The following is a 24,287-nucleotide window of genomic DNA, read 5'->3' as shown; positions in this document are numbered from 1 at the left end:
TTCTGTTACTGAAAGATTTCAATTTATAGTCATGACAATTATAGTTTCCTTAAGAAAATCATTGTCATCTCCCTGATGAACTCTTGTCTCAATGCACATTGTGTCCAAAACAGCCACCCATGCAGGAGATTTTTGTGCCCTTGCATTTTCCCCCTTCTTTGCAGGACTTGTATCTGTGATGATCTTCATCTGTTTATACAGGCAGTTCCTTTCCTGAATCCAAACAGGCAGTCCTGAGCCCTGACATTCCCTCAGTGTGTCACATGTCTTGGGTACCTGCAGCACCTGAATCTTCATTCTGGGGGAAGAAACTTCATTTTAGCAATATAATGGTGATTTTGCTGTGGGCAATTTGATTGTGCTTGGATGACCTGACTGCTAAAATCAAAACAGGGGTTGAAGTAGCTCCTAAATGTCACCTCTAGCAAATGATTTGCTTTTCTCAGGAGCCTTTTTATTTTATGCTGGCTGTAGATGATGAATACTTCCTCGGTCAGAGAGCAATCTGTCTTGGCCTGTCCCCTGACCCTGCCCTGTGCTCCCTGGCATTGCCACCGGAACCCAGCTGGCATTCAATGGACAGCACACTGACAGGTAAAAGATTAGTATTAAGAGAAAACATAGATAACCAGTAAGACAGGTACTGAACACTTATACAAAGGCTGAAACTGGAACAAGACAAAGCATTTAATGGGTAAACAAGACCATTCTGAGGATGTAATGCAGGTAGTTCTTTTCATCCTTTAGAAAAGGACATTTTCCTGCTCCCTTCCATTTGCCTTCAAAAGCATCTATTTGTTTGATACATTCTATTAATTAAACCCAAATATTTGTCTTACACCTGCCTAACAAGACCAGATATCTACACTACTGAGGTGGGGATAAGACCTGCCTTTTGTTTGCTTTTTGTGATTCTGCACTGAACTTATGAAGTGGCAACTGGCCATCTTTTGTTTTTGAGTTACATATCCGAAAAACAGGCTCAGAGGGAAGGAAAATCCCCCTGTGTGTAATCCAGAAATACTGAAGTGAATTGTTCAACATGTTCAGATCATTCCCTTTGTCAGCACTCAGTTGGAAGAATAGCTAATCTGGTACAGGGTAAGCAAAGGGGATGCCTAATAATTGTACTATCCATAAACTACTGTCAGGCAAGAGCAGTGAGGAAGCACAGGAGAATGGTGACTCAGCCATGAGTGTCTGAATCACAACGCCTCCTGGATCCACTCTGCCAATGCCATTATGGAGTAGGGGTTTAGGGGTTTGTTTTTTCTAGCACTTTTTTAGAGCTGTGACTAAAATAATAGAATGATTTGGGCTGGAAGGGATCTTATAGATTTAGTTCCAAGCCACCTGCTGTGGGCAGAAGCACCTTACACTAGATCAGGTTGCTCAAAGCCTCATCCAGCCTGGCACTGAACACTTCCATGCATGGGGCATTCTCAGCTTCTCTGGTCACCCTGTTTCAGTGTCTCATGACCCTCACAAGAAAGAATTTTTTTCTAATGTCTAATCTAAACCTAATGTCTAATCTAAACTCTTTCAGTTTCAAATCATTGCCACTTGTCCTGTCACTACATGTCCTTGTGAAAAGTCCCTGCCCAACTTTCTTGTAGGCCCCCATTAGGTACCAGAAGGCTGCTCAAAGGTCTTCCCAGGGCCTTCTTTTCTCTAGGCTCTTCTCAACCTAAACTCCCTCAGCCTGTTTCCATAGGAAATGTGCTCCAGTCCTCTAAAAATCTTCATAGTCCTCCTTTGGACTCACTCCAGCTGGTCTACGTCCTGCTCATGTTGGGGGCCCCAGAACTGGATGCAGTGCACCAGTTGGGTTCTCATGAGAGCAGAGGAGAAGAATGCCTTCTTTTGAAGCAACCCAGGATACAGTGAGCACTCTGGTCTGTGAGCACACACTGCTGAGTCGTGTCAATCTTCTTGTCCACAAACACCCTCCAGTCCTTCTCCTTAGGGCTCCTCTCCATCCATTCTCCATGCAACCTGTGTCTGTGCTTGGGTCTGACCCAAGACTAACTTTAGTGCATATTTGCCTCCTAATGCTTCCTTTTATCTGTTTCATAAATGAGTGGGCTTTTTAAGGCAAGGTGAAGAGGCTTCTCCTTAACATGGCAGTAGTAATACAACTGATATTGATATGACTGTTTTTAATTGTAGACTAAGGTTAAGTGCAGTTGACTGCTTCAATTGAACAGCAATGCAGGAATTAATACAAATAGGCATCATAAATTAGTGTCTAAACTGTGGCTCTCTAGAGAGTTGAGAAATGTGTTCAGATTCACCAGAGCAAATTCCAGGTAAGCTCCTGGGCCAAATGTTTGTTATTTCCTGTGTCTTGCAAAGCTTGAATGAGGCAATGAGAAACACTGTGCAGAGGATATGAGTAGGATGTATCAGTGGTATTTTTAGTCCAAACCATTCTATTCAAGAAAATACCCAGGAAGTTTTAATTTGGATACGAGAAGGTTACTGCTTATCTTTATTCAGATATTGCTATTGCAGAAAAGGGGGAAACCATAAATCCTGCTAGTGAAACAGGATTAAAACACCTGCAAAACTCATACATTTTCTCTGTCTCCACTGGTAGCAGAATACTGTGCAGTCCTGTGAGTGGATAGGGTGTCTTTTGTCATTCAATGAGGAAAGGTGTTATGGCCCATTGTGTTAATGTTGCCACATTTTTGACTTTTTGCATGTGCCACTGCCTTCATTTTCATTAACAGTGTACTTGGATGATACAGCCTGAGCCCTTGCCCACGACTGGTACATGACTGTGGGCACATGAAATATGGATTTGAGGATACTAGGAGGGACTGTTTTACGCTATTCCTACGTACTTCAACTTTCAATCAGAAAACATAGATATTTTACTTTGTATTATGTCTTGAAGGCTTGGGCAGAGTTAGGATAAAGGGAATATGATTGTTCTTGTCCATGTCCTCATTCCCATAACTGGCAGTTTTGAAGAAGTTCCTCTGTTGCGATGGGATGGGATCATAGGATAATGCTATGATACTGCCAAGGCAGGAATCTAAAACAAACTCCTGATCTCCTAATTTTGTTTAATGATGTAATTTTGAACTCTTTACGTTTCTACTGTCTGGGCTAAGGCAACAGCTTCTGCTGTTGCTTCTTATGTGGGCTTGACTTACATGACTAAACAGGCTGTAAAGCTGGCAACTGTCAGAATAATCTTTCCATTAAACTGATGGTCCTTTTTAATGGGGTCTGCTTTCTTTTAATGGTAGATGGTATAGCTGTGCAATGGAAAGCAAATTATTTTTTCTTCTTAGTTTAATCTTCTTAGGGAAAACGGTAATCCTCTGCTAATTTCCTCCATCAGAGCAAGCATATGTCTCAATCACATTTGTAGCTGGAGCAGAACAGCACTCAGCACTCAAATTATGCTAATAACCATTTAGATTACTTCTTCTTTGGCATTTACTCATATTGGAGATCCAGCAAGTAAGCCTTTCCACTATGTGAATTTATGTGTTTAATCCACATTATTTTCATTAATACCTCTGCAAGCTTTGGCAGGCGACTGTCTGGCTCCTTGCCTTGTTGTCAGGTAAATGTGAAGCAATGGTGTGGTCCTTCCAATGCATCCAAATCCTGAACTCTTACTTCTTAGTCTTTCTTACTTTGACCTGGCAGAGACAGGTGTGAGAGGGATTGCCAAGTAGTGCCACCTCAAGCAGGGAGCATATCTTATTGAAAATATTGTGCAGGTAGATGAGGTTCAGGTCATGTGGTTATGGCATTCGTGTTCTGTCATCCAAACTGTTAAAATCATACTGACAATGGACTGCACCATGTATATAAATGCATACAGAAAGCCAGAAGTAACCTTGTAAAACAGGAGTTATAATTTGCAATTTTGTGGTATTGATTGCCATGTGTGCTAAATACTAGCTTTGGAGTACTATGGTCTTACACAATACAAATTCTTACAATATAATCAATATAATTTGTTCTGTGTATTGGTCCTGCCTGTTTCTTAATGTATTGAAGTGCAAAGACTGTTCCAGGCACATATATATATATATATATATATATATATATATATTTATATATATATATATGTATGTATGTATGTATGTATGTACACACACATATATATACACAAAATAAAGTGTGCTAAGAGTGATTGAGGCTAAGCCAGTAGGATTGTCACTCGTGTTTTGATATACCTTTTCATTTCTTGTCAACTTTCCCCTGTGAGCAATTCTTGATGGACTTGTTTTGAAGTTGATAAGCACAAATGAGTAGTAGCTGTGAGAGTGACACCAAATACAAATTTCTCTGCAGCATCTCCTTAACAATGCAGAAGAAGAGGTATCAGTCATTTGTAATTGTATTCTTTGGGTGAAAGATCTCCTTTTGTATCAAGGTATACATGAATTCCTTAACTTATTAAAGATGATTACAAGAAGCAGTTTTCATAATCCAGATATTTTATTTTTAAAAAGTAGATGGGTATTGGAAAAACTGAACTGAGAGTGTATTGTGCCACTGGGTACAGGTTAGAAAGGGATGACTGGAATTTAGGAAGGATTTTCCTTTATTCAGAATAGGCTCTCAAAAGATACGTGTAAGCCTGTTACAATCACTCTGTGGAGTCAAAAGTTCCTCAGTGTAGATCTTGCTTAGAGCTAAATTAGGTCTATATTTGTCAAAGTTCAGTCATTTAGCATTTATGCTTGCAAGATAAACAGGGTCTTTTCTCTGGCCAGATGCTGGAAACTAGCTCTGACCAGAAAAAACATCCAATACTGAAATAACACCACACAAGTTAATAAGAGAGTTGCCCATGAGAGCAAGATAAGGACAAGTCTCTACAAATATGTTTTTCTTACCTCTGTTTACACTTTATTTTTTTTTTTTTTTGGTTAGAATCAACTCTTTGAAATCTCAATTGAATCATTGCCTTTTTTTTCATGCTTAAATTTGAAGTTAATTAAAACAGCTTTAAATAGTTGGATTGCTATTCTAATGTTAATTATTGTTTAGCCTTCTGTTTGCCACATAATTTTTAAAGTCAAACCTTCAGGAACATTAGAAAGTATCTTCTTAATTATGCTGAGAAGAAAGCATCTGATATATTTTGTTAATGTGACTAAGTTGTGAAACCATTATCTATTTCTGACCACTGGAGAAAACCTTTCTCTAAGACTCAAGATCAACAAAACACTTAAGCAGCTGCTTATGAGATGAAAACCCATCCCAAGGCATTTTTTTAAATACAGCGTTTAATCATCTTTGGAATTCTCATTTACTGTTTTATTTAGGGTGCTTGGGAATGAAGGAAACAGAGAAAACTTTCTAACAATGTTGTTCACAGATGGATAAAAATCCCTCAGGAGAAGTACAACAAGAGTTTTCAGTTTCATTCCTGTACTATTTTCCAGTATAGGTTTTAGATAAATGGATGTTGAAATACAGAGATAATTTACTCTACCAATTACCCTGTTAATTTTATTTTTTTTTCCAAATGTGCCATTGAGCCAGACCACTAATAGTTTCATCAATGAAGTTCTGTGTCTCTCAGTCACTAACCTAATTGTTCAAATATTTGTTTTCACAATAGAAGAGTTTGGATGCATTGTCAGAACTGATTTATTTGTTTTGGTACAGATTCCAAGCACCAGATATTCAGCAGAAATCATCTTTCTCTCTTGCACAGCACTCAAGTAATCATCTTGTAATCTTGTGTGTTAACAAATCATACCCACTATTTTCATTAATGTCACTATTAAGGTAGTGGAAAGTTCTGTCTAATGGGAGGAATGGTGACAATTGACCCTGGTTCTGAAGAATTTTTAAGATGTACTGGCAAGAAATGGGTAGGGAAGCAAATTCGAGAAATTATTTGTATAAAATTAGGGATAAAAGGCAGAATTCAAGTGCCTGACTCACACATAGTGTCTTCTCAGGGCACCATTTGTTTTGGACAGATATATATTTGCATCTGCATACACACTCAATCTTTGCTAATGTGCAGCCCTGTCCTTACAAATTGTTCTTTTTCTGAATATCATAAGGATTATCACATCCTTAAGAGGATGACTGAAATACCCAACGATCTGTTAGGGGGTACCAATTAAAGTTTTAATGCTGCAACAGCTGTTGTCTGCTTGTAAATGATTTCTCCTAATTTTGGGATTTTCTGTTAGCACATAAAATGCTTTGTTAATAAATGTGAAAGTCCCTGAGGATTTCTGTGCATTAAACTTTAATAATTGAAGAGTGCAGAGAAATAGCTGAAATGAAAATGACTGCATTATGGAACAACTTTTAATATGTGCCAAGTCTACTTACGATCATAAACTCCCATGATATAGCATCTATTTCGGGTTGGGTTTTTTCTTTCTTTTTTTCTTTCTTCCTTTTTTCTTTTTTTCTTTTTTTCTGCTTCTGAAGTCTCTCAAATACTTCTCTTAGGTCTCAAAACCCCAAAACAAGTTAACTAGGATAGATTATTTGGAAAATCAAAGTTCCCCTTAATACTCTTTCTGTCTAATAAGATATTCTGTTACCTTCCGGTACAGGTCTGCTAGTTTTGGCAAAACTATGACTATTTACATCATCTAAAATCTTGGCCCACCGTATCATATACCATTCAGCTGGGGTCATTAGCTCTTTCCTTTCAAGTTTTCTTTTCCCATTTCCTTGAAATCCTCACATCAAGTCAAATTTGACACAGTGCTGGAAAATGCAGCCTAGGCAGGTGAGTAGTCTGTTGATGATATGAAATATCCAACAATCAGGATTACTGTGAGGAAAAAAAAATGTCCATATTGTAAGTTTCATATTAGAAAGACTAAAAGGCCGAAATTTACCAATGATTCAGATGAACAACTTTTTAAAAAATGTTTCTGAAAGTAGACATTTTATCAACCTCAGTATTTGCAGGGGCTATAGAGGTATATGATGATCCCAATAATAATTATAATAGCAGTACTACTACTACTACTACTAATAATAATAATAACAATAATTTAAAATATATACCACCATAAGTAACATAACCAAAACAACAACAAAAATAAGATAATAAAAGAAGTAATGCAACAAGATGTTATAAACAAAATCCTGTGTATTCCAGATGGCCAGCATAGGACTTTTGTGGGGCTGATGTCTGCATTAGCAGACATCAACCTCATTTGATAATATTGCTGCTCTCTTTGGGTTGTGCTAGCCAGGTGGGCCCCAGTATTTCTATCCTCACAAGTTTGTTCACCTTGTATTTCAGAGAATTAGCTGCACTAGCTGCTGCCCTAGATCATGCACCTCTGAGTTGCTGCCAAGGGAGTTCAGTATACCGTGTGTTCAGCAGTGGCTCCAGCGTGTTTTTAATTTCGACGAGTCAAACTGATGCATACATTTTCCACTACAGCACTCATTTGTTTACTGCATCCTCCCTGTCTCTGTGCTAGTCACATACATTATGCATATTGTACATGCTGTCAAATCACTGCAAGGCCCAGGGGTAACCTCCCTCAGATTCACTAGCAGGTTTAAAACTGTCCAAGGCTGCACATGAGTGGTTTCCCTGTCAGGATCAGTGCCTGCGTGGATCTCCACCTGTAGTCCCTGACAGCTTTGCCCCCAGCAGGACACTTGAGAGAAGCAGCAGTCTGGGGTTCCCAAGTCAGCTGGGGCCATCACTCTTTTGCCCTTCTGCTCCTTCAGCAGGAAGCAGCTAAACAGATCTCCTGCTGCATTGTCCAGAGTGATTGTGCTGAGGTGGGCTGGAGCCACACACTTCTCACTTCTTACACTGGAGGATCTGCACTGGCAGAGGTCATACAGAGCAGAGGCTTTCCATGATCACACACTGGAAACGTCAACCCTTCAGGAGCAGTGTTTTTTAAATTTGGGAAATTCATATGCATGCCATGTTTCCAATTTTGCACCAGAAATATGTTTAGGAGAACACTTTCTTGTAGGGGCTATGAGAGGAAAGAGAGGAGACCCTTACTGTGCAATGCCTTGCAGAGAACAGTCCAAACTGAGTAGACTGTCATAATTTCTTAGCATGATATAAAATACATATTTTTGCTGATTTCTTCAGTTTGAGTACAATACTCCTGTATTTTTCAAAAGGTATTTAATTGCACACTTCAAAAGCTTTTACTTTGAAAAAATAAGAACTTTATTGGTTTTGAAATAGTATAACTTTATGAAGTAGGATCCATTTGGCTTCTTTTTTCATAATTAGAATAAAGTCAAATCAGTACAACATCATAATTATGTCTTAATTATTCTAATAACTTTCATTTTTGTTTTTAATCTTGATTTCTTTTTCTGTGCTGAAGAATAGAAGACAATCTAAACAATGAATTAATTCATTACTCTAAGCTCCTTATTCTCTTTCTTGTTCTTTCCAACCCTGCTTCTCCGATCATTAGAAGTATGAGATAATCAGGGCAAGATTTCGTTTGCTAGCTCTTTCCTTTCTTCCAACTCCCCCGCTTTTTCCTCTCCTCCAAATTCCACTTTTTTTCCTCTCTTAATTTTATGCACACCTTCTTATCTGTATGTAAGTAACTTAAGAGCAGGTAGAATAGGAAGTGGAGTAAAAAAGGAGCCCTATCCATTATTAGTTTCTCGGTGGGTGAACTTCTGCAGCTCTTTCTATAGCCTGTTGAAATCAATGGAGCTCTACTGAAATGTTCTTGGGGATCTCCTGTCTCCATTAGAGTCACCAGAGACATCACTGTGCTTTGCCATTTGGATCTGCTTCATAGAAAATATGGTGTTGTGTAGTACTGAGAGCAAGAAAAAAATCTGTGCCCCCCACACAGTTCATAATTAGCAGCACTCCTTCTTCCTACCTGCTGTGGCGTTCACCCTCAACTGCCCCTCCCTGGAAACTGGCATTAAATCTAGTGATGGAGAGGGAATTACCCGCTGCCTGCAGCTTTGCAGTGCAGGCTTATTCAAACACATCAGATTAAAACTTCTTTCAAAAGAGCAAACAGTGGAGAACTCTTTCTGGTGCTCTTTTGAACTGAGGGATTCAGACAAGATCTGGAGTAAGAGAATGTTGCTCTGAGAAGATCTACCAGTGAAAATAAACCAGATCAATGATGACTGACAGAAGAGAGAGGACTACATTTCCACTGCCTTTTGCGGGCAGACATAAGCGTGCTCCACCTGTGTTACATGTGGATTAGGAGCAAATATATTTTAAGTTTAGATGTACATTTAGTGCTTGCAGGGCTGGAGGTAGCTACGTGCTTCTGCTTCATAAATATCTACAATCAGAGACTTGGAGTTGCTTGGGCAGAGCTAACTTGTGTCTGCCTCCACAGGGGGGGTTTGAACATCGTGAGACTTGAAGGCACCTAGCCCTCAGCAGAGTAGCAGACATTCATTCCTGACTCTTTCTCCCTCTCTCTCATCTCTCTCCTTTTCTTCATCGTACGTTTATTCAGCAAGTTTGTTTAGAGAACAAATTCACATTAGAAACTGTCTACTAGAAGTGGTTAGGTTGACTTCTTTTGGGCAGCAGAACCTGCACCGTCTCAAAAGTATGCATGAAAACATGGTATAATTTTGCTAACTAGGGTAATTATTAAAGATAAAAAAGTATTGTGTTTTCTTTGACCCTGTTCTTTTTTACTGTGACCACTGAAAATATGTCTCCAGTGTAATGAGTTATACGTCTGTAAGCTACTTAATACAGGTAGCAGTACCTAATGATGAAGAAGTGCTAAATCCATTAGAGTAAAAGAGAGTTTTGACATTAATTTCAATGAAACTAGGATTTCATATGGAATTTCAGTGTCAATAAAAAACAGAAGAGAATAATAACTATAAATTCTGCTAGGAAATGGTGAAATCTGAAAATCCTACTCAGGATTTAAGGTAATATACTTTTTTGCCTTAGCATGATTTGCAAAATTTGACCTAAAAAGGAAGCATGTTAGCTTGCAGTGTTGTTGTTAGTATACATTCATGGTCTTACAAAGCTGTCATTATACAATTATATTTTTTTCTCTTTATCTTCTTCTTCTTTGCATCTTCTGCATATTTTCTATTTGAGCCCCTGAGAATATTCTTTTGCTCTTTTCTTTCCCTTTTTTCTCCTTTTTCCCCATCTTCCTTAACCTCATCCTCTCCTTATTCTTCTCTGTTCCACTCTTGTGCTGCTAGAACACACCCACTTGTATGCTAAACCCAGAGCCATTTCCATAATCTGAGCAACTGCATTAACTCAGAGTGGTGAGATTCTATACAGCTCTGACATGTTCTGAGAACACCTATACAAATCACACTGAGGAATGTACTTTTTAGACATTGGCTTGTCAGTGTCTGCAAAGTCTCAAAGTCTGCTGAGCATCTCCTCCAAGTTGCTAGCATTACCTAATCCCATCAGTGTTGAAGAAGACACACAGAGTATTGGGACTCTTCCAGTCCTGATCAGGGTGATGTATGAAATGACACTCTTATCAACTCCAGTAGATCTGTCACATTTAAATAATAATGCATCTGTAGGTGGCTTTTTATTTGTTTGTTTTAAAAAAAAAAGCCTGTGAACTTTGGAGTACTCTTTGTAGGGAATAAAAAAAGGCAGGTGATTTTTGGATAAGTTTGACTTTAGTTTAAAAGAATGTATTTAATAGTTAGATGCATGTTTTCTTCCTCACTTCTGTTTTACATTCTTCCAACATACTTCACTGGCATTCTTCTTCTGTTTCTCAATCTGGCTCCACAGTGAATCGGCAGCGAGCAGTAAACACTGAAAGAAGGCTGTAATTACTGCTTGCACAAGTTACATCCAACTAAAGATGGATTTTAAAGTGAGAAAGAGGCTGCTGAGATGACAGATAACTAGAGCTTGGCTTCTGAACTTTTTGAGTGCTTCCTAGTGCTTTGTCTCAGATTTGGAAGTGAAGCAAGGCTGAGAAATGATGCCAATAGCATTATGGGGACAAGAGGTGAAGGGACTCAGGGTTTCATTTTGTGGGTGGGAGAGGAGATGCATGGACATTGGAATTTCACAGCCAGATTAAAATCATGGAAGGCAAGTCTTGGGATCAGAAATTTTTGTCCACTGCTTGGAAAAATCAACAAATTGTTTTAGAAGTCTTGTAAAAAAGGCTCTTTTTAGAGAGTTGCAGAAAATGACTGAGAATGTTTCTGGTCTTGAATCAGAAAATTGTGCATAATAATGCTGAAATTAAACTATTTCATCTGTGTTCTGTCAAATTAAACATAAAGTAATATTTTTCATCTTTGAATCTTGACAAATTAGTATTTTTGTGGAACAAAGAATACATAGCATAATAAATATCTTTCTAGAGTCTTTGAACTTACTAAAATGAATGGATATCTAAATTTTGGATGATGTCAGGCAAATTAAGTCAATATTTGTTTCTGAAATGCTGATTATATTAGAGTATATATTTTCTACTAAGGTTAGATTTGAAGCCTAGATTTACTGTTGGGGGACCCAGAAGACACCAAATGAAACATGAACCAGCAAAGTTGCATTGCAAAAAAATAAGGGAAATGGTGTCTGGGGCTGCATTAGGATTGTTGGGGTGCTACCAGCAGGTTTGAGGAGATGATCCTTCCCCCTTATTCAGCCCTGGTGAGGTCACTCTGGAAAGCTGTGTCCAGAGTGACACTTTCGGACTCCCCAGTACAAGAGAGAGATGGATGCATTGAGGTCCAGCAAAGGGTCACAAAGATGTTTAAGGGTCTGGACCACCCTTCCTGTGAGGACAGACTGAGACAGATGGGCCTCTGCAGGCTGGAGAAGTCTCATGGGGACCTCATTTATGCGTATAAATACCTGAAGGGGAGGGTGCACAAGGAATGGAGCCAGGCTCTTGACAGTGGTACCAATGACAGGACCAGAGGTGATGGACACACATTGAAACACAGGCAGGTCCCTCTGAGCATTAGGATACACGTTTTTACCCTGAGAGTATCTCCATCTCATATTGAAAAAGCTACCTGGACTTGGTCCTGAGCCACCAAATTCTAGTTGATCCTGCTTAGGCCAGATGACCTTGAGAGTTCCCTTCCAACCTCAGCCATCTTGTGCTTTTGTGTGGATTTTCCACAGAGTTATAATAATTGCATTGCACCTTTACAAGTGGGAGAAGAGCAGGATCTAGTTAGGATACCCATATTCACTTACTTATATCTCATGCCATGTTTGTATTTGTTAGTTTTTGGAGACAACTAAAACTTCAGACTCACTGGTGCTAAAGAATATAGAGTATTAGAAACACTAAGTTGCTCTGCCTTCTTTTCCCTTCTCTCATTTTTTCAGTAATGTTATTGTTGCTGTCTGGATTCTCCCATTACATCCTATTTACAGATGAATTGTGAAAACCTAAGGGCTTATAATACATCTTTTTGCAAAAATAGTTTTTGCTGGTGGCTAGCAGGAACTTTGAAAAGTGGTCCAACACATCACACTGCACTCACAGAAAACTGCCAGCAGTGGAGAAGCAGTGGTCACATTTGCTGGGTGCCACCAATTTTGGTTTAATCTTCTGTTTGAAGAGAATTTATGCTCTCATCAAAGCCAAGGGTTGGCTGAGTATCTACAGCAGGGAAAGGGCTGTCCTATCCTTTACTTCTTACTTTCTGTGTGACTACAGACAAGTCATATGGTTTCTGTTCTGCAGGTGACAAATGAGGAGCTAAATATCTCTGCCCCACAGGTGGGTCATGAAGACCCTTAGTGAAACACATTGTGTAAATACATTCAATTTAATATTTTGTTTATCTGTATCATGGAAATGCCTGTGACCTGCAGCTGATATCAGAATCCCATCCTACTGAACACAATGATCAAGGGAATCAGTCCCTAGGAAATGAAATCACAAATCTTGATGCTTGGTCTTGACCCCTGGCAATACTGTATTCTGCCTTGTCAAGATTAAAATGAAAATTGCAAGTGCTTGGACATAGACCAATTCCTCCTGGGATGCCTCTTAATGAAAATTTCTTCATATATATAATCAAAAAGGTAAACCAAATGAACCAGCCAAATCTTCAGACAAAGGACAGAAAACACATCTTTCTCCTCTCATTTGTATGCTTGCATGGCTTCCTTATAATGGTGCCACCTGCTTCCTTCAGGTGAATAACAGTCTTTTATTTGCAAGGAGTTTTCTTGAATATATTCCAATTCAAGAAGAACATGTTCTTATTTCTGGTAAAAAAAAAACCCTCAAGCCCAAGACTTTCATGTTGGGACAATCTGTCTGTCAATATGCACCAGATGTGTTGACCATAAAGTTGATTTAGTATTCCGCACCCATATTTTCTCATGAGGCAGACTAATGAGAAAGGAAAATAGATAAGGGAAATGTCAAGGAGAATTGCAGTGAAAATTTAGATTGTTTTGCAGATAGGTAAATAGAAATGGGGAGAAAAAGCAGGAACTTTCATTCTGACACAATTGCTTCTGCTGTACAATACTAGACAGTTTGAAAAACATTGTTTCAGAACTTAGAAACCCCTTTGTTATAGAAGCCTGGCTGCCTACATCAAATCTGTAGCTAAACATATTCTTATGCTGTGCCTGACAGGAGAGGTAATCACAGACATGACTTGTAGCCAATAAACGTTATTACCAAGTATATTGTAGTTCACTTATGATAGGCATCTCTGAGAACTTGCACAGTTTTAAAGAATATATTATTGAAGCCAAATTATGTCTTTTTGAAACACTAAACCTGTAGGAAATAATGCCATCTTCAATGACGGAAAAGAGAAATGTAACAGGTGCAGGGTTCTGTATGTTGACTGATGTCCAAATTTCTTTATCAATCATCATTCAAAAGAACTCATCTACTTAGGTTGTACTGATAAAAGTATTTGTTGCCCCAAAGATATCCAATATAATTTATCCTTTTGTGAATAACCTCCTTCATATTTTCTCTACTTGTTTCAAACTGTTTATATGAAAAAAATTGTTTCACGCCCTTATTATAAGAAGGTGGTGTACAGCAAAGGAGAGAGACATGAGCTAGGATGCAGAACTGGTGCTTACGTTAAGATCCTCCACTGATCTGATGACCTCTGCCAAGTCAGGTGTCATTTCTTTGTCTTTTTTTTTCTGTTTCCAAGTTGATGATAATGATACTGGCCTCCTTCAATAAAATGCCTTGATATTTACTTGCTGAGGATATGAGTTATGTGAAAGTCATGCATTTCAGCAATTAATGCAAGGTAGAGTTTCTCCTCCTGCTTTACTCCAACCCTACTCCCTCTGGCTTATAAAGTTAGATAAAAATAAGTGACAGTAGCAGATAAGCAGTTGCCTTCTTCATGCATAGATACATAGATAATCTCAACCAGATGGGAACAAGGAACAGATGTTCTCTAAACATATGTGCAAACAAAAAATTGCAAGTGTGAATGTTCATAAGCAATGACTAAAAGAGGAGAAAGGAACAAAGTACGATTTCAGGACTCAAGTATTTGTGAGGTCTGGCCCAGAAATTTTCAGCTAGCTCTAGAAACAGCGCTTTTAAGAAAATGAAAGGATTTAGGGATATTAATTACTTTTGACTTTTCTTTGAGACATGAAGACATTCATCTAAGTGTCCTCAGTCTTTTCTGAAGAAGAATATCATGGCTAATGGTGTTCTGCCAGGACATACATCTGTTTGTATTTAGGCTTCTCTCCACATGGTTGGATTTGTAATGTAGACAAAGAATTACCTTTCCTTTCCAGATTCTGTATGGGCTTAAGCTAATTTTCTCATGATTCAGTTACAGTCCCCTTACCACATCCCAGAACTTCTGTTTTTGTCAAAGTGACCGTTAAAATGACTTACTGAAAACGGAATTGTTCTACTACTGCTGTATTTCCCTTCCTTCTAACAATCTGGCTACATTTCACTTAAACTTTCTCTTACCCAAATTTTACATTATTACATCATAAAGCCATTAATTTCAGTGCAGATCTACAACATATTACAGATGGAAGATAAGTTGAAGTCAAGCCTCTAATTGTAAAGATATTTTTCCACTACCTGACAAGCAACTCATTAGCAATATTACAAATATGAGATAAGTTGTTAAGCTTAGATTAAATATCTTAAATCATGTGATACCTCCTTTTGTCATTGAGTGGGATGAGAAAACAACTATGAGCTTCCCTAAGTTGCAAAGGAGATATAATGTAAAATAGACAATAAGGTTAATTTTTTTTTCTGTAAGCATTGTTCTGTTTTCAGTGTTAGGATGTTGATCTTGTTCAAGCTTTTGGAATTTCAGAGATATTATTGTGGGTATTTTCTAGAAATGTAAGACCAAATATGAAATATGTTGCTTTTTCTCAGTAGATACACTTATAAAATGTCACAAAAATATGACTCTTACTTCTTAAAAGCTTTTGGAGGTATGGGTGAGAAGTGTGTTAAAATACATACAGTTCTTCAAATCTTTTCACACTATTATGTTTTTTTCCATTTGGTTGTAGAAGTCCCAGATTCCATGCCAAACGGGAAGATCTGCAAGTGTTTTTCTTTGATGCACACTGGTTAAGAATATATTTCACCCTTGAGGAAATACCCATATGATGAATTTTTTATACCATCACTAGCAAATTCATCTTAGTGAAGATTATTGTCTCTGCTTAGAAATCTTCACATTTATGGATGAAAGCTGTTTCATAAGGTCAAAGATATGAGTTCTCTTTTTCACACTAACTTGAGCAGAGCAAAGGTGAAAGCTGTAAAATATCTTCAAGCTCGCTTGGCACCTGATCAGCTCTGATTTACAAGGATGTTCATATTGTTTCTATTGAATTAATACATTTGCACTAGCCATCTTTAATTTATATATGTTTCCAGACCAGTTAGCTGGAAGAAGCAAATAGGTGTTTAGCATTTAGTAGATATCATTATAACTTTTCTATCTAACTTATTAGTAAAGCAGGTTAGCAAATGGTTGCCTCAGCCTCTGAAGTGTTTGGAATTTAAGAAGAGTATTCCTATGCCACACAAGGAAAATATTATATATTCTTGGGGTTCTCATGTGTGTCTGTGCACACATATAGACCTTGTAAGAAAAGATGATGGCAAAATTCTTGCTGTGCAGTCTGCTGGTGAGAGTGTTTAATCAGAAATATAAGCCCAGAGCAAATGAGCTGAACTTAAGTAATTTTTAAGCCTGCAATACTAAGTTGTGTGCAATGAGTCTTTCTCTTGTCAGCTCAGGAGGTCTGCACTGTGCCTGTGGGCCTCTGCCTGAGAAATGATTAGAAACAGTCTGCTGTGAAAAGTTTCATTTCTGTGAATCAGTGAATCACAGAGAACCCATTTAGTTGAAAAATTCACAGTCTTTCTGTTTAGGCATTTTGGTGTTTTCTTCTAGTGTCTTTCATCCTTTATCCCCTCTCTTTTCAGAGCATATTTTTCAAAAACTGTTGCTTTCAGATAAATCTGTTGAAATTTTAACAACAGTGATTCTTCAGACATCTGTCACAACATCTGGACTTGGAGTCCTGAGAATTACTAGCGTACTCCCTCCTGTCCTCCTCATTCATACTTAAAAAAATCAGAATGGGTACGTAATGTTTTTTCTGCTATCTCTGTTAGTATGTAACATATGAGAGTCTCCACAGGAAAAGAGATGTCTTAGAGAAGGTGAGTACACAGCTCTCAAGGGTGTAAAGTGTGGTGAGCAAGAAAAACCTGGGATATTGGATCCTGCCTCTGCCTCTTCAGCAGCCCATGCTTGGCTTCCCTCTTGCTGTCTTGTTCCAGCTGCTTTTTCCTGTCTCCACAATTGCAGCTGGCTCTTGTGCTCATATTCAGATGCTTTTTTAGCACTGAGTTGCCTCTGATCCCTTAAAGTGGCTTCAAGCTCCTTTTTCTCTGTGCTTTCTTCCAGCTTCTCATGCTGTGCAGCTAAAGGATATGGACAGGAAGGTTCAGGTTTCCAGATATGCCCAAAAGAGATTTTGTCCCAACAGCCTTTTTTTTTTTTTCCTGGTCAAGCTGAACTAGCCTTTTTTTTTTTTTTTTTTTCCAGACACATCAGCTCTTCTGGCTAGGTTGGGTTTGTATGGTGTGCTTAAATGAACTCACTAAAAGCTTCAGGCTGGTTGATCATATCTAATTTAGCTAACTTTGCAGTCATTACTCTGCAGTAGACAGTGCCATGCTGTCCGAAATTGATGATTGCTGCTTTTCTAATCTAAACATTCAAAACTACTTAGATAGACCAAGCAAAATACTTTTCTAAATATCTTTATTATTCTGATTTTGTCTTAAAAATGAGACAAATTATTAGCAGAAAGAATACTGTTAATAATTTCTGCAAGTTAATTTCTTTATCTGAAATAATCACAAGAATTTCCAATATGTTTTCAAAGTTTTTGTAGATAAATTCAGAAACGGAATATGAGTTTGGTGAGGAGGCAAAGAATAGCGCAAATACAGCAAACTGCATCTCTGTCACAAACTTGAGTGCTGGCCCTTCAGGTTCCATGTACACTCTTCTTCCTAACCTAGCCAAGCCCTGAACCTTACACAGCCTACAAATGTTACCAGGAGAAATTGCATACAGCTTGTGCATGACCAGCTTGAGCATCTTAATGGAAGAACACATTTTGTGTGTGCGTTTTTTGCTCTAATGTACACTAGTTATATCTTGAGAGAGGCATTTGGATGCTGAGCACCTAGTAAAAGTATTTTCTTAGGTTTACAGACCACGCTACTGTAGAGGCCAATGCCCATTCTGTCCACTAGCTAGCTTGAAATCACCCTTAAATCACATTGAGGCAAAGCTGGAAAAAGTTTGTACTTATTTAGTGGGTAAAATAGGCTCCAAAGTTACTGAGGTTTATAAAGTTACAAGATGTTCAAACAGTTTGTTTTATCGTTAGGGTTTGTTTTTACTTAGTTTTTCAAGAGATCAAACATTTCATCCCATACTCAACTGACAACACATTATATGTTTACAAGCTCCTCATCAAGGATTTATTTTAAAGAATCTTTACTACATTGATGGGAGAGGAGTTTGAATTGGGAACAAAGTTGCTTATTTCTGACTTTTTTATTGCTTCCACAACTGACCCTTCCTACACTGTTTTCAGAGTCTTTAAGAAAAAAATAACAGTCAAAGCATTGCCTGTTGCTCATGTTGCTCTTTTAGCCATGTGTTCCTTTAGTGCTCTCTAATAGTAATCAATAAGTGCTAGCTATTCCTAAGAGAGAAGCAGCATGAAGAAAGGGGTGAAAATATCATTGTTTGCTAGCGCAGAATTGCTCATCCCTGGAACTCCAAACATGGATCAATTATTTCTCTCTTTGTTTAATGTGAGGCTGCTTCAGGCTTTCTAGAAAATAGGTTGCACTTCCTTTCCTCTTGGCTGCATAAAGTGTGTTCTGGTCTTAAACATACTTGAGAAAAACATACTTTTCTTCAGCCTATTATATCTATCTCATGAGGATATATTCACCATGCATGTATTACCAGTTAAAAGGGATACCCAGAGAAATCCCAAGTAGTTTAGTCATCCCATATCTTAACTCATTTCCACTAATATTCTTCTCAGAACACTTTTGTCATAGTTTTAAAAGATATAAGTTTTCTAAAAATATGAGTCCATCAGAATGAGTAGAAGCAACTAATGGATTAGGTCACATTTTTCTCTTGTCTAGCAAAGTCACCTTATCAAGATTAAACTTGTGTTGAAACACTCTCCCAGACTGGAGCTGAGATCAGCAACCCTGCACTTTTCCTGTGTTTTGGCCACTCACTGCCATCCTATTGGAGGTTCTGCAAGTCTGAAGAGGAGAAGCTAAGGTGGCTGTAAAGCATAAACAGCAACAAAGAGCAGAACAAGGTGAGGAGACAAGGTGAGTTGAGCAGAATAAGGTGAGGTCATGATATTTGAGGTAGCCTTTCACACCCAGACCTAGAGGGGTCCTCAGGCAGATAAACTCAAGCCAGTGGCTAAAGGCTCTGCCAAAATGCTTTCAAGCTAGGTTAAGCCAGATTGAAGCATTTCCATACACGTTAATTATGACTGAGGTGAAGAGTCCTCCAATTCACATTGTCCACAAAAAGGTAAGTCAGTTTCCATATTATTATTATTATTATTATATCTTTAAAAAGCCAGTATTGCCAATATTGAGTCCCACATTTGCAACCATAAGGACTGCCTATGCTGAATTAGAGACCTTCTGGTTTAAAAGCCCATGTATTGAACAAAGAAATTGTAGAAAACAATATGCACATGCTGTGTTCTGTACTCCTGACATAAAGCAGAGAGTATTTCTTCAAAGTGTAGGTAGTACAACATGTACACCGTGCCTCCTGTGGACCATTAAATATTGTATTCCATAAGTGCCAGACCAAACTTATATGCATGCATAGATACACTGTTGTTTTCACAGTAAAACTGCTATTTGTCTGTAAGTGCTGAAGAAATTCAAAGTTTAGGCATTATAAGTGCTGGGTTTATATTTTTTTTCCTACAGTAGGATTGTAGTTTGATGTTCATATGGCATTTTGTATTCAAATCTGTGGAAAACATCAGTCCAGATAGTCTCCTAAAGCGTGTTTCCTTGGAGTATTTCAACTTCTGTCTGATGTTGCATTTCATTTCTCACAGGCAGCATAACATATATTAAGAGGACATAGCACTATATGTGCAAAAAATCAGTTCTATCAGTTCTTATTTTAATTAGAAATTCTTCTGGACATTTAGATGGGCTATTAACAGAGACTGTGTCTTTTGGGGCCTTTGATGCCAAGTCCATTCTTTCATGCTATTTTCACCTGTGGAGAGGAAATCGTCCTGGTTCAAACATTGCCAGTATGTCAGAGGTATTTCCAAGGAAACATTTTGAGAAAGTCAGATCTGTTGAAAAGAAATCTAAAGAAAATGGGTAACAAAACAGAATAAAATAAGTTGAAAGGAACAGAGTCTAAAAATGAGCTAGGAGTAGGATAAAAGGCCAGTTGAAAGATGGCTGAGATACTTTGAAAGACTGAAGAAAACACAACGAACAAAAATGTAGATGGGAAACAGTGCAAAGCATTCAGCAATAAAGAGAAATAAGCAAAATTTTAAAAAAAGAGAAACAAACATTAAAAGTAGAAAAGAGGAAATAATTAAAGGTATGAGAGAAATGTATGTGAAATATTAATGGATTGACAGTAAGAGAAAAGATGATAACAGGAAGTGGATGGTTATGGAAATTTATTTGGAGAGAGGTAATGTCCTTAACATTATCAAGTGGGCATTATTTGAGTTTTGCTGACAGCTTCAAAGTGAGCAAGGGGTAAAAATGGAAGGGGTAAAAATGGTTCTTTACTTTGGACATCAAAGATCTATAAATATTTGTGAGTAATAAGCTGTATGATGGTATGTTCGGTATGTTCGGTACCTGGGTGGTACCGAACTGACAACGTCAGGTTTTGGGAATGGGCTTGTGAGATAATGTTTGTGTCAAGTGGAAAAGAAACATACTGGCTTTTAGTTTTGATGGAGTGAATCCATATTTCCTGTTGCTCTGAGTCAATAGTAATAGTCTTAGTCTGGCCTTTCTTTAATAAATTCTTTAAAGGGAATGAGATATTAAATCAGTACTGCTTTTGAGTTTGAGAAGATTTGTACTTCTTCAAAGGTGCACCTCAAGTAATCCAGGCCTTACCCAGACTCACTGAACCCTGAAAATTAAGCTGGAAAAATTCTTTGAAGGCTGAGGTCAGTGTACTTAGAAAATGTCCTAGCCAATATTAGGGTAACAAATCTGATATGCAAGATCAGTATTACCCAATATCTCAAGGTATTTTCATCTTCCATACCATTCCTCAGGTGATCTGAATGCCAGTTTGGAATGGCCCTGTGAGTGAACTTCCTTTCATCACAGGACATTCATATTGAGCCAGAAAGTTCTGGCACAACTCTAACAGTGAGTCTAATAAAGACATGCCGCTCCTTGAAAAGGATATTCTTTCTTGAGGAAGGAAACTCTTACATTTTAGACATCAGAGCTCAGTGTTATTCATTTGAAGGTATTTTAAATTAGAAGTGGCACTGAGTTATTCCTAAATGACTCAGCTCATCTACCTGTTTTAATATATGTCTAATATCTGAATTTTGATCTTCTGCAGTTTAAAATTTAGGGAAAATTTATCACCACTTCTCCATACTTTAAAAAATCTATCTAAAATAATGTAAAAAACTTTACAGGACTTATTTTTACAAAATTTATGACACAAACAATCCATGCTTGTCTAGTAAGCAGGAATCATTATCCTCTTTTAGAAAAGTTAGATTTGAGGTTCTGCTGATTGGTGGAGAACAAAAGATGGAAAAAAACTCTTTATTTAAAAAATTGAAAAAAATCCCATTTTCCTAAACCTACAAGGAATGGAATAGAGCATATCTCATTGCCAATATCTTTTAGACATAATTCTGCCCAGATGGTCCTCTTTCTAGGCTATTCTTCAGAGCTGCACTCCTTTTTCAGTCCATTACCTTCACTTTATCTCTAGTTTGTGCTTTCCTGTGGCTTCTGCTGCTTGTGTAAGCTCCTCTACGAAAAGTATTTGTTCTAGAACTTTTTGTGTATGTGCCTGGTATGCTTTTCTCTGTGGGTCACAACCTCACATTTTGTAAGCTGCAAATTTTTCCCATATTTTTCCACCATGAAAGAATTTCTTATGTTTTTTTTTTTTCCTTTTAAAATGAAGAACACTTGTTCTTTCAATAGGATTTTAGCAAATTGTGTCAATACACTGAAGATCACTGTCATGGGTAACGTGGTCATTTTGAAACGGGTTCTCTATGATTTTTTTGATGCCTGTTCTCTTATAGCTTCTCCCAATGCTTTTTAGTGAAAGAATAAGAAAGAAAAGACTGAGCTTTACACTGAAGTTGTGAGTTAACACTGATTAAAGCACTGGTCTGGTCGAAAGTAGCATCAGATGAAGAATCAGGTCTCTAAGCAAGTAGCTGAATTCTTTCATGCTTTATCTCACAAGATAAAAATGTAAACAATAATTTTCTCCTGTTATTTACATTGGCCTTTTAAAGAGTTTGCTCTTTCCCATAAATATTTGGGCAGGGTAAACCATGGTATATCTTTGATTATCTTTTGCCCATATCTGAAAGCAAACTTATCACATATGTGCCAAGGCCATTCTCCTTGTGCTGCTGTAATATAACGATGCAGTACAAAGTTTGGAAGCTACTGCAGTAGAGTGAAGCATAGAGAAGTTCAGGAACAAAGATGAGTCTCCTGAATATCTTATCTACCTGCAGTATACTTATGAACAGGCTCCCTCATGAGGTAATCTCTCCTGCTAGAGACCTAGGTGGAAATGCCACAAAACCAGCCTGTCTCTGACATGTGAGGATTTCAGTTATTCATGCCGGTTGGAATTCAGTGGGAATAAAATGCAATATACATGGAAAAGAAATAAACCATTAGTGTAACTTAATTCAGTGTTCTACTCTCTACCTACCCTAAGGGTTAATATTTTTACAGTCAATACATTTCAATTAATATGGGTATATTTGTGCAGTGAATGCATGCTCCATGACCACCATAACTTCAATGTTTTTATGCTTTTATTTCTATTACAAAGTCATTGTTCTTGTTGAGAAATGGAAAAGAGCTTTATAATGTGTCTGTGCAAAGTACATAGCTTGTAAGGACTTCAGAATTGTTTTCTCTAGATCTCTACAGCTTTTTCAAGGACACCACATGTTGCTGTAGAGGCAAAGTAGCACTTTTTTTTCCTTTAAACAGACCTTAACAGTTCAACATACTTTTGAATAACAAGTCATTGATAATGTACCTTAATTACAAAAGCAAATTGAGGACAATTGTCCTATTCATCAAAATAAATCACACATTAAGTAACTAATAAAAAGTCAACAGACAGAAGAAAAATACCAGAGCAGTGTTAGCAAATATGGGATCAAAATCCTTGGCTGGTATAAATCACCATGGCCCTAATTTCTTAACTGGATTGTGGCAGAAAATACCAGGTAATGATCTGACCTTTTTTGGGTAAATGTGTGAAGAATTATGTGCACTAATTTTCTTTTTAGAAATTAGGGGGCAATATTGATTGGTGTCAGATCTTTAGATGTTGCTTTTTATCTGTCCTTTTAGATAAAACAATCATGTTGCTCACATAATGGGAGAATTTGACTTCTCTTCTGGAGAATGTGATTTGCAATTCTCATTTTCTGAGCCAGCTTGACATGCTTACACACAGAGATTAAATGTCTGAGATCAGAAAGTTCAGTCATTAGGTGAAGTAAAGTTCTGTGATGCCACAGATACAGCATTTTCAGATCTAGACTAAAGATTATTCAGTGTACAAGAGGAAACACATTTCACACATGAGGGTAAAAATTTTCTTTCAGAGAAGGAGTGAAATTGCTGTTGAAGGTGCAGTGCTGGCTCACAGAAACTAGAATGTTTCTTGAAACACTATTCACGTCTTTTGGGTTTTTTTGTTTTGTTTCTTTTTGTTTTGGTTTTTTTTTTTTTTTTTTTTTTTTTTTTTTTTTTTTTTTTTTTTTTTGTGGAGATTTTGTTTCTGAGAATCTCTGCTGTAGGTGCTTTCCAGATGTACAAAGTTCCCACTCCTCCAAATCCAAATCCCTCCAAATATCATCAATAAACAGGGGTCAGAGGGAGGAAGTAACAACATGGATTTTCTATTCGAATCAATATATTTTCCTATAAAGGCAGCAGAGCATAAAAATTGTTTTGAAGCATGGAAAAAGGACATAGGAAGCTTCAAGACAAATTAGTAAGGGCCAGCTGATGCAGAGAGGGACTGCAGAAGGGTGCGACAAGGTGACTTTTTGGGTCTGTGATAAAAGGGCAGGAAGAGTTCAAAAATGGGGCAGAACAGAGGTAATAGGAAGGGCAAGTCTCCTGTTGAAGGGCAGTATCCACATATCTTGAAGAGGACCTTCAGTGCATTTGACTATAAGAGTATTATATCAGTACTTGCTATGAGATCATTATTTGGAGGGAAAAAAAAGGGCTAAGTGATAGATGATTGGGAAATGCCAGATTTCTGGGAGCTATGTTGTTTGAGACTGTTCTCCTGTGCTGTCATATTGGCTATGGTATAATGTAAGAGCCTTGTAACCAGAGATGGGTGTAGTATTTAAAGAATCATGTGTAGTATTTAGGAAAGAAAAGCTGTGAACGGAAAATACCCTAAATCGCCATTACAGAGTGAACCAAAATAATTACTTTATAGAGCATGCTAAGGGTTTGTCTGACCCAGGACTT

General features: G+C 37.6%; 1 protein-coding gene across 1 annotated transcript in view; it reads left to right on the top strand.

The window, feature by feature from the left end:
- The window catches only part of ARPP21 (cAMP regulated phosphoprotein 21), a 288,923-nt gene that overhangs the window by 23,787 nt on the left and 240,849 nt on the right, over nt 1-24,287 (top strand). The gene's annotated exons all lie outside the window — the stretch shown is intronic.

The sequence above is a fragment of the Motacilla alba genome, chromosome 2 (assembly GCF_015832195.1).
Source record: "Motacilla alba alba isolate MOTALB_02 chromosome 2, Motacilla_alba_V1.0_pri, whole genome shotgun sequence".
Classification (NCBI taxonomy): Eukaryota; Metazoa; Chordata; class Aves; order Passeriformes; family Motacillidae; genus Motacilla; species Motacilla alba.
This window is presented reverse-complemented; position numbering and strand designations above follow the sequence as displayed.